The following is an 11775-nucleotide window of genomic DNA, read 5'->3' as shown; positions in this document are numbered from 1 at the left end:
CAGCAGCCACCCGATGTTTTTGTGGCCTGAAGGATTAATGAATGACCAACGGTGAACAAACACTGTAAAAGTCAATAGAGAAGAGCACAGAGGGGTGCTGCTTGCTCATCCTCCCTCCTCCAAAGAACAGAATAGCACCATGTGTACATTGCTTGTTCCTTTACTTGTCACTATTTAGCCGTAGAAAACGATCCTGAAAGATTTTTTCCAGTGACAAAAACTGAACTTGTGTTTGTGGATTATATTAGCATTTTAGCACATTAGTAAAATGACAACCTAAAGCTGATTGGTTGTATGCGTTACAGCCTAATATTTAAGAATAAATAAAGTTTTTAACATTGTATTTAATCTGTTACTTTTTCCACTTTTTAATTTCATTTTAGGTAAATAAAACAATAATATTGTATTAAAAATGATTATCTAATTAAGGTGGAATGAATGGAATATTGCAGCAGGGATTAAACATGGGGTAATGTGAATGTGGCACATATGATTTTCCCTTCCTTTGTGCCTACTGGTGAGATCCAATACGTGAGCTTGTCCTCACCTTTGTCACTGGAAGTTCCTCACTTCATGATCACCGGACCCTGAAAGATTTTTTCTGTCTGTGCTTGCTGGAATCTTCCACTGATTTGATTTTTTAATACAGCCTGATCTCACACATGCGCAGTGAGATTGGCAAGTTTTTTTCCTAGAAGAACCCAGAAGAAAAGAAGATTGTTGCGCCCATCGCACCGGCTTGAAGAGGGAAGCCAGGGCAATGCAGGACACGATGGAAGACACCTCAGGACCGATATACTGCCCTGGGGGACTAAAGGTAAGTGTATTTTTTTTTTTGTTTTGGGCATTTTTCAGTTTACTTCCTCTTTAAAGAAACTTTCCTACTTAAAGACGTAATACAGCTGGTAACCATGTGATATTGTTTCCAAAGAACCCCCTGAAGAAGCCGCATGGTGAAACGTGTCAGGAAAAGAAACGATTCATTTGACTTTGAACTAATATCTAAGGATCTCATTTGTTTAGTCTGTTGGTCCCTTAACCCATGAAATACTAATGGGGATGACCGCTCGTAATTGTATAGTATGTTACTGTTTTTTTTTGATGGATCAGCTGATTTGACATCAATATAACTATTTACTCCCGAAAAATGAGGCTTTTCCAAATATTTTTCATCTTAAAAATCATCTTTGCATTCTTAATGTGGGAGTGAACTTATTTTTTTCCATGGTGAAAACCCACATTTTAATTTAGATTAAGAGAATGGATACAGCATGTCAGTTCCATGTGTTATTTGCTTAGATTTACCTTCTATATCTATAGGAAGGTTGATTGAAGATCTATTGTTGGCCCTAACATATGTTAAGAGTCACACAATTTTCATGGGGCATATTTACTTTTTTCACATGTGTGAATATATATATATGGGTGTGAAATGTCATGTCATTCTCCAATATGCGTACCTCTGAATAATTTCCAATGAATGCAAATACTTTTATTGCAAGCCTGTACTGTGTTCTTGATCCAGGATAGACCACCACGGTATTATGTTTTATACACATGCAATAGCTATAACAGTGGAATTGAGATGCTGATGTTGATATTAATATGTTGTATACCATATTGCTGCTCATACCATCATTTGTGTTATTGGTTACATTCTGGTTTCCAATTGGAACAATCTCTCTTTGCCTTGAATTTGTCTGAAGAAGAACTTCACCAATCATGATATCAATCATATTGTCAGGCTTCCATGCTAGTCTCGTGGCATCTTGTTTTTGTGACTCTTATTTGCTGCATGCATATTTTAATATTGCAACAACATTGACAACCTAAATATTCTCATGACAAGTGTACTTTAAAGTCCACCTCTAACTATCACACAAATGTTTATGCTGTTTGTAGTACTTGTTACCTTTCTTAAAAGTTAAACATAGTAGTCAGAATTAAAAATGTTGTTTAAAAAACAAAGTTATGTACAGAAATAATTATAGTTAGCAAAAAAGGAAAGAAAAAAGGAACAGCTGTGTTCCACGAGTGAACAAAACAGTTATTGGGGGAAACAATAGAACAACTCTATACAGTTAACTGTTTTTTATATCCTCTATAGCATCCTTTCTCAACCTTTTAAACATGGAGAAACCATTGAAACCAATTAAGGATTTAAAGGAATCCCTGCTTTAACTACTATATACAAAGCTCACAGTATATTAGCATGGTGATCACTGGGACGGATACATCTTACATTGCTGTTCATTGGGAAGAATGTCACCCTTACAGATAGCCAGATAGATCATTGCTGTCATGATCTGAGATACACAAATTAATCATTGATCAAAGATCCCCTAGCAACCTCTAGAGGAACCCTGGTGGAAAAACACCACTTTATAGTACATCATGGGCTAACCTCCTTCCACCTTAGTTAACACCCTTTTTTATAACATATCACAATCCTGGCTGTAGAAATTATTTTTTGATGTATGTGTGAACTATCGGGTTTTAGGATCTTCTTCCAGTGGTGCTGGTGAGGTGACTTTCAAGTATAAGACATTATGGAGCTCCAGTCTACGAGCACAGGGTCAGAATGATCTTTTTAAACATACCAGTCAAATGGAGAACACACTAAATGCGTTTTGAGGTCTACAAAGAGTGGTTGGTCTGGACTGCTGTGAGATATATTATTGACAGATAATTTCTATTCTTTATGTAAGCTAGTGGTTGGCACTAACTGTTAAATTCTGGACCAGATCCATTAAAGGTTCGCTGGATCACCCAGAGTCACTTATGAAAGTGTATTCTCTCCAGCCTTCTAGAGCTTAATTAAATCAGGGCCACTGTCCCGGCTTCCCTCTTCTTTCAAGGGCTTGCTGTTCCATCCAGCGCCACCATCTTTGTTCTCTCTCACATCACCTGATCTTGCAGTCTTTTGACTTATTGGTATAGCTACTTCACCCTCAAAAAGTTCAAAAAATTATTTAAAAAAAATGTAAAATGGATAGTCACCCTATCCCCCTTTAAGATCATCTTCATCTCAGCCGGGGTTATCTATCCTGCAATCAGCTGGTTTTACAGATCTCCAAAAAAAGCTTTATGGCTTTTTTAAGGTGAGATTTCTGATGTAGACAGCAGTGTAACAAACTTGTTATTTTAAAAAGCCACTTGTGGTCACCTTTAAACTATGCACTTTAAAGTATGCACATTACTTTTCGAGTTTCAAAAAGGGCTTAAGGAAAAAAAATGTGCCGCTTAAGGAAAAAAAATGTGCCCCAACTTTAGGAGAAACCTCGAAGAGCAGTCCAACTAAACTAGAATAACTTATTTTTATATTACCCCTGTCACTGTCCCACAGGAGTTATATCCAACACTTGCTATCAGGTGGGTGCTGTTAGAGCTCACCAGACACTAGGGATCATTCAGACGGAACTGGATCTTATTAGGTTCCTCATCTGCTGACTTGGCAATAATCAAAATCATGGTGTTTTCGTGGCATATTAAGGTGGTGTCAACTAGGTAGAAAGAGAACAAAGGGTTCAATAAACCTACAAGTTTATTCAGATAAATATGTCTATATTACTGATTTAAAAGGTTTTGAATGAATGTTAGAAGACAACTATATGGCCGGTGATCCGGTGCTGTAGGCTGCCGCAGGACAACACAGTGCTTGTAGCAACAGGGACTATCAGTCAAAAAGCTGTTAGTCCTCTGCTTTGCAGTTTGTGGCATCCCCTGTTTCCCTTTGGCTGTGAATGGTCCTTGGCATCCCCTGCTCTGGGAATATGCAGCTAAAGGGGATTGTGCTGAGACTAATGAGCAGAGTCGTTCCTGATTTCAGTCCTGCGCTGCTATTATCCCACTGATCTGTGCCTGTTGTAGCATATAGCTAGGCTCATCTGCTGCTAGTGTGTGTTTTGTTTGATTTACTGTTGTGGACCTTGCCTATTGTATGAAACCTGGACCGACCTTTGTCTGTAACCCCAACCATGGTTTTGTGCTCTCCTTTGGTACCTGGTCTGGTGGACTGATCGCTTAAGTATGACCCTTGGCTTGTTTTCTGGTTTTGTTTTTGCAAGAACTATGTGCTGCTTTATCTGTGGGTTTCCTGGTTCTCTGCAAACTCTTCCCCAGACACCATGCCTTGCGCAAGTCCTGGGGGCAACAGTGTCCTGGGAAACGCAACCAGTCTCCCGAGGCTGAGTAGGAGCTTGCTTTAGGTGAGGAGTGTGGAGTTAGCAACTGGCATCTGGTAAGTACTGATGGTAGACCAGGACCTTACAATGAACAATTACAATGAAATTCTAAGTACTATGTTAATAAAAGTCATTTAGCAGATTTGTTGGATTGTCTTTCTTTTTGTTCTTTGTGATTGGATTATCTTTTTTTTCTTTAACATACTAAAAAATTCCTCCCTTTCCCTCCTCCTACACAGTCATGTTGGGTATGGGCATGTGAATTCACTCAAAAATTTTTTGAGTGGTCTTCCCAAAATGGTCTTCCCAAACTGAGCATTTGTTACATTCCCTGAAATCAACAAAGTTTGACGTTAATCATAACCCAATTAAACTTTTTTTTCAAAAGTTCTTAAGATACTGTGGGCTTGTTCTAACTTTTGGAATTGTTTTTGAATCCCAAGAAATATAGAAGATATGTCTAGTATGTCTATCACATAGGGCTTACTTGGAAGGAGTGGAAGCTTCAGGTTTACATTGACCTATTACCATGTACCATCTGCTTCAGGAAGACTTTAAATAAGACTTTTGAATATATTTTGTAATGCTTCCTTTTTGGAGAAGAAATGTCAGGCTGTATGGCCATCTCCTGTTTGAGCGCATTGCTTACAACAGAAAAAAAACTGTCAAAAGATCTGAAATGCACACAGGATTTAAAATTATGAATTTAGTGGTCCATGAGGTCCAAAAGGTTGGCGACCGCTGACTTGGACATCTGAATTCAGAGATCTGGCAGTAGTAAAACAATTGTACTTTTCGACAAACTAAAAGTGACAGGTTGACACTCCCCATTCCCCGCCCACTCCCCCCATAATCCCTCCCAAGTCCATCCCACATCCATCCCATCTCCAGCCTACCGCCCTCCCCCTTAGCCCCACCTATATTCCAATCACTCTCCACCCATTTATCGTCTATTGACCAGACATGTCCTGGCATGTCCAGTCATGTCCAGGCATGTCCAGGGGATTTAAAACAATTTACGATTATGTTTTATTAATGTTAATAAAATAAAAGGCGTCTTATGTGTTTAAAACAAATGATCTTTTTTTACGTCGCTCAATGTTACATCTATTTATTATCACAGTAGGGTATGCATGTCTGATTGTAATTACAACAATGCAGACATAATTTTTTCATTTGCTTTACTACATAGTCACGTACAATGCTGTCATTTTTTCTAAAATCGTTTGTGAATGTTTTTAATACATTTTGAAAAGGCATCCCTTTAGCAATGCAATGTAAGATATAGATGCAGTAATTGCCGCAGACTGAACTAGCGGCGTCCTGTATTTGCTTGTTTTGATATTTTATAATCTCAGAATTTTGCGATAAAAATTGCATGAATTCATCAGGAAATATTTCATTTTCAGGTGATTTACCATAACAATCAAAAAAAAAATAGACAAATAATTTGTACATAATATAATTAAAATCCAGTGCTTTCCCCGCTGATGTGATTTATCCGTGTTTACAATATAGGCCGCCCGTCTGTCGATGACTTTGTTTCCCGGTAATTAATCACATGGAAATACACCTTTAAAGATGCACCGGGCATGAAAGTCTGATTTAATAACGCTAGTAATTTCATAGTTATTCATTTAAAATCAATCACAATCGTACAATACTTCTCTTCTGTTATTTATTTCAATAATATTCTCATGAATTGAATAAACAATCATGTCAATAGTGTTTTGCGTAGGGTCCGCAAATCTAATTTCAGCCCGGAGATTCCCGGTTTTTACCAGAGAGAAATGTCCACCAGGTTCTTGATCAGGTGATAAATCAAAAGCGAATAAAGTGTAACCATTCAAAAATTCTGAACGATCCACCGATAAAGCGTTGTTAGCCATTTGCTTGCACGAAATATGTACGAGGGCCATATATTCGCGAACAGCTGAAGCACCTTGAAAATTAGGTTGAAACGGTCTTGCAGGTATCTGCTGTCCATCCAAATATAAGGCGGCATAGTTTACATTGTAGTGGTTGAAGCACAATGGATTTCCCTGGTAATTACCCGAAAACGAGTCGTTGTCCACAAATGCTAGTATTACAGTTTTTGGAATGTTTCCGAGAAAGAGGTTTTCGTGGTTCAATATGCGCGTGCCAGCAGGAATACTATACACTTTAGGAGATGCTCGATCGACCGAGTACTTTGCGTTAGCTGTTAACAGAGCGCGACTGTGGCCTATTCTTACAGCCGGCGATACTTGAACTCTTTTGACATACAGGGAGGCGTGTAGTATTTGTACTTTAAATTGGGTACCTTCAGCAGACACAAGGCAGAAAGAGTCTTTTTTTCTAGTCAGCTTTATCTTTAGCTCTAATCCATTCAGTATCAGCTTCAGTTGATTAAATATATCGGCGTAAATGGGGCCCATTAATTCAACTCATTAATTCTGGAATGTACCATATATTGCTGAATCCCGCATTACGCCCGTCAAGAGCCCGGTCATCATGATGACCAGCGGTATCTTTATAGAATAATCTGGCTGTGAATTGAGCGGCTAAAGTTTGTGAATTATAATTTATTAGGGATTCGATATACACTCTCTACGTATAAATGTTGTCTCTTCGAGAAATCAGTGTGTCACCCAGCGTTATGTCCAGCTGTTAAAAAGGCTAGCTATAATAATAAGTAATTAATAAGACCAACACGGGACCCGTGAGGTATGGGGGTGTTATCAGGGTTAACGATTCTGCAAACGACCTATAACAGCATATTATTTAGATCGTAATAATATTCCCCGCTCCCAGAGATGAAGAACTCCAACGGTGCATTGTCTGCTAGTGCCGCAATCTCTACATAAAGCGATTTTTCAATACTTGTCTGCGTGGGTGGTATTTGAAAGATATCCAACTCTGATTTGGCGTACTCAGCAGAGGCATCATGTATGAAAGCCATAGCTGGCAATTAGAAGATGTCACCCGGCGAACGGTTTCTTGCTTTCTGCCGCCGACTCCTCTTAGATGTTGCTATTTTATTTTAAAAGGGGGATGATGACGCCGTCAAGACCTCGTTTTCTTTTCCGCTGTTTTTTTCTAATTTGTACAACACCCGAGCCTTCCTGCTCATGCTTAGGTCTATTTATTCTATCCATAGCGGCTGACAATGCTGTTGCCACAACTTCTTTGGCGATGTTCCTAGCCGCTGTTTTTACATGCAGTTTTACAAGGGCAACACCTTTCTTGAACAGAGGAACTACCCTGCGGAACAGAGCCCGAAATAGTCCAGCGATGCTGACGCTGTACAAATCGCCATGGAAGCCGTCCAAACCATGTCCAGCTTGCGTTATTTAATAATGGGTATAAGCAGCCGGGTCGCCGTACACTCTCTGGGACAGCATTTTTAATACGTCGTCACCGCACGCGGTCTAAAGTGTAATCGAACAATCGTTTTTCCGTATTTGAATTTACCTGGTTTAGCTTGATCCAACAGTATTGAAACTGTAATGGTGTCAAAATGTTGTTTGCAGAGGGGGATATAGTCAGACCTAGTATACTTTTGCGTAACGGTGTCACCATTTTTTTCATTAATCTCAACAGTTCTACATTGTTGTACAATGTTCTACAAAGTTGTACACAACTATCGCCAACAAGCTGATGTTGAATTATATCAGTATAAACAAACATCGTATAAAACCCCGCCTTAATCTCTGAGTAAAAATGTTTCTGTATAGATAAAGCCACATTCTCCTTTGTTAAAACTGAATCATCATCCGCCGAAACCTCGGTTATATGGTCTGTTGTTTCAACAGACACTCCAAATTCGTTGTAACCAAAAACGATGTGTGTCGTATCGTCTAAATTATTTTTCGAACGTTCGCACATATGTCCCACCAGGCCCAGTATACGGCCTAACTTTTCCCCTGGCATAAACCTGTACACAGCCGACTTAGCTACAAGAACAGTTCTTTCAACCTCGTCGTATCTTAGTCTCAATTGTTCAGGTGGAATTTTTATAGAGTCAAGTTTGCTATTAACGGCTTTGATCAATTCATTCATATTGGCGTAATAACCCGATTTAACAAAATATTCTTTGATTGGATCATCTTGTCGACCGATGTAAAAAACACCATCCCCAGGTTCAAAGTTATTCCATGTATGAGGGTATTAAATCTCCACTAAGGCGACCTCATAAGGCCCACAGAGATGGACAGCTTTTGCTAATTTAGTAGTATAATCAGCGATAGTATTCTCGTGGTAAAGTTTAGACGAAGCGTTGCATGGTAAAGTAATGTAAAATGAGCCATCTTCCATATTTTACATACCTGACAATTGGTTTTCATGCACCCAAGAGTTAAACTTTTCAGGGTAGCCAATCCACTTTAGAAAATACAGCGTTTTTCCCCTTAACCTTCTTCTTTTTGATGATTTTCTCTATCCGGTAAGGGGGACTTTTTAGACTTCTTCCGCGTAGAATGATCCTTGAATGAGCTCACCAGCGAGGTCTTTCAACTTATAAAGAGGCCAGTGCCCTTTAGTGTTTATAGCGTAAACAGTAAATATCTCATCCGTATAGGTTTGTTCGTAGCCCTTCATGAATGGCCCCTTATAACAAACAATTCTATTGTGATCACCTATTTTTAATAAACTTTTTACTATTTTATTAGCCGCGTAATCACCGTAGATATTTTTCTCTCTCAGATAACGCCACATTCTTGTTTTCAATGTTCTGTTAAAACGCTCCACTAGTGGCACTTTGACCGTACTTGATGTAAAAAAATGATGTATTTTATATTTGTCACAAAGTTTTCTCATAGGGGTGTTTATAAACTCTCTACCGCGATCCGTCTGAAGTTTCCTGGGTGTCCGGCCACTTATCAAAAATACCTGCCTAAAAGCGGCAGCCACTGTTGCACCTGTTTTATTTGCTAGTCCTGACACCCAGGCAAATTTTGAAAGTATATCCACGATAATTATTATATATTTTACACCATCATTTTCTTTTGAAAAATCTATCATTGACACAAGATCGGCCTGCCACTGACCGTCTATATCTGACACAATGACTTTGTTTCTTTGAAATGCTCTTTTCACCGGTTTGTGTAGCGTATAGGTATCTTCATTATTCAACCATTTTTTCACAGACTCTTTACATAAACCAAATTTCTGTACTTCCCTGAATAAGGCATCATCACCACCATAAGAACCGACGGCTTTTGGTGTGTAGTACTGTTTTCTCAAAATTTCAGTTTTTGCAGGCATTTTAGATACGGATCTTAAGACCGACTACACGGATGCCTCCTCATGGGTAGTTTATATACTAAATGCAATTGCAGCATTTCAAGATAGTAGATATATTATATTGAAAATAATAAAAAGACTTTATTAAAATTTTTACACTTTACAATACATTTTATTTAATTTTGTGACGCCTTATATAGATGATATAAAAAGATGACCACATTTTATTTAATTTTTATTTTTATTGATTTGTAATTTATTTTATTCAAAACAATAGTTTATTAAATATATACAGAAACATGTAAAATGGATTAGCATACATAATTTTTAAAACAACACTATGCCTGGGAAATTTTTTTACTCATTTGAAACAAAAATTATAATATTATAATGTTAGCCATGCCGTCTGTAACACAGGATCCGCTCTCTTTTTAGGCGAAAAAAGTACCCTGCAGCGACCCCGGTGAAGCTGTTGCGAACAGCGGCTGTCTAAAAGGGCTGCTAAGCGCGTCAAAAGATTGATCGCGTGAGCCCCTTTTTACATTGTCAAGAAGTTCTCTTGTTCTTGTATTAGCAATCACCGTAGAGGGAACGTTCAGCTCCGCTATGGTGTCCATGAACAAATCCCAACCTTAAAGGGCTTTAGCTTTAGGTACATTATGACTCTGCATTGCAGTACGGATCAGGTCAATGATATTGGAACCGGGTATAGGCCGGCCTTTGTAAACAAATTCGCCTCTTGCGTGCCAGGAAGCCTTGTCACCAGACTGATGCAATTTATTCAACAAAAGTTCAGCATTTTTCCTATATCTTACATTAACATTATTAAGTATTTCCCTAACATCATCTCTGTTAGAGGATTAATTTGACAGTTGTTGTTGATCGGACGGCGTTTGTGTAATTAAAGTTAAGGCAGACATTTCTTTATCAGCCTGTTTGGTAAACATCAAATATCGCTGTAGTACGTTTGTGTACATTTTCATTTTTTCATCGTCCGATAGGTCATTCCTGTGAAGTATGTCTCTAATTTCAGCCTCTAAACGCTGTGTAGAGGTTTTGCGTATGTCGGATGTTTCTAAAGCAGTTTTTTTTAGCTTGTCCAGTTCTTGCTTGCAAACCAAAAACATTTTCTCAGTAGATTCCATTATGAGCCACCGGCTCTATTAGCTATCAGGCTAGTGATTAAAGGTATTGCAAACCCCAGCAGCGATCCTATAAACCCGCCACGCTGATTCGCAATGCGCCTCTTGCCTTTAATGGGATATCTTTTATCGCCTAACTTTTTTTTAGCCTGCCTCCACCTTTTCAGTATATTTTATTGGCGCTCTCTAAGAGGGATCTTTCCTTTAAGTATATTGAGAGCAATTTCGTCAATAGCGGATATCAAATCATTATTGGCGTTGCGTAAAATAGATTTTCTGACAGCCGGTTTTGTTCTGACCGAGCTCATTCAAGGCATCATTCTACGCGGAAGAAGTCCAAAAAGTCCCCCTTGATAAACGGCGCATTTACTGGATAGAGAAAATCATGAAAAAGAAGAAGGTTAAGGGGAAAACGTATTTTGTAAAGTGGATTGGCTACCCTGAAAAGTTTAACTCTTGGGTGAATGAAAACCAACTGTCGGGTTTGTAAAATATGGAAGCTGGCTCATTTTACATTACTTTACCAAGCAACGTTTCGTCTAAACTTTACCCTGAGAATACTATCGCTGATTATACTACTAAATTAGCAAAAGCTGTCCATCTCCGTGGTCCTTACGAGGTCGCCTTAGTAGAGATTCAATACCCTCATACATGGAATACCTTTGAGCCTGGGGATGGTGTTTTTTACATCGGTCGACAAGATGATCCGATCAAAGACTATTTTGTTAAATCGGGTTATTACGCCAATATGAATGAATTGATCAATACCGTTAATAGCAAACTTGACTCTATAAAAATTCCACCTGAACAATTGAGACTAAGATACGACGAGGTTGAAAGAACCGTTCTTGTAGCTAAGTCGGCTGTGTACTGGTTTATACCAGGGTAAAAGTTAGGCCGTATACTGGGCCTGGTGGGACCGAGGTTTCCGTGGATGATGATTCAGTTTTAACAAAAGAGAATGTCGCTATCTATACAGAAACATTTTTACCCAGATATTAAGGCGGGGTTTTATTTGATGTTTGTTTATACTGATATAATTTTTGTCTATAGGTATGTGACGGACACTAGGGAGGTGTTTTAGAAAAATATATTACTATGCAGTATACCGAATCTCATTTTCAGTATTTTTCATTTATTTATGTATTCTTGTTTAAGCTGATTTTTTGTGTCTTTTATTTAATTTTTAGAAAGGATTTTTTTTTTTTACATGATTGTGTGTTTCA

The sequence above is a fragment of the Pyxicephalus adspersus genome, chromosome 9 (genome assembly GCF_032062135.1).
Source record: "Pyxicephalus adspersus chromosome 9, UCB_Pads_2.0, whole genome shotgun sequence".
In the NCBI taxonomy this organism is placed as follows: domain Eukaryota; kingdom Metazoa; phylum Chordata; class Amphibia; order Anura; family Pyxicephalidae; genus Pyxicephalus; species Pyxicephalus adspersus.
Note: the sequence above shows the minus strand (reverse complement) of the source record.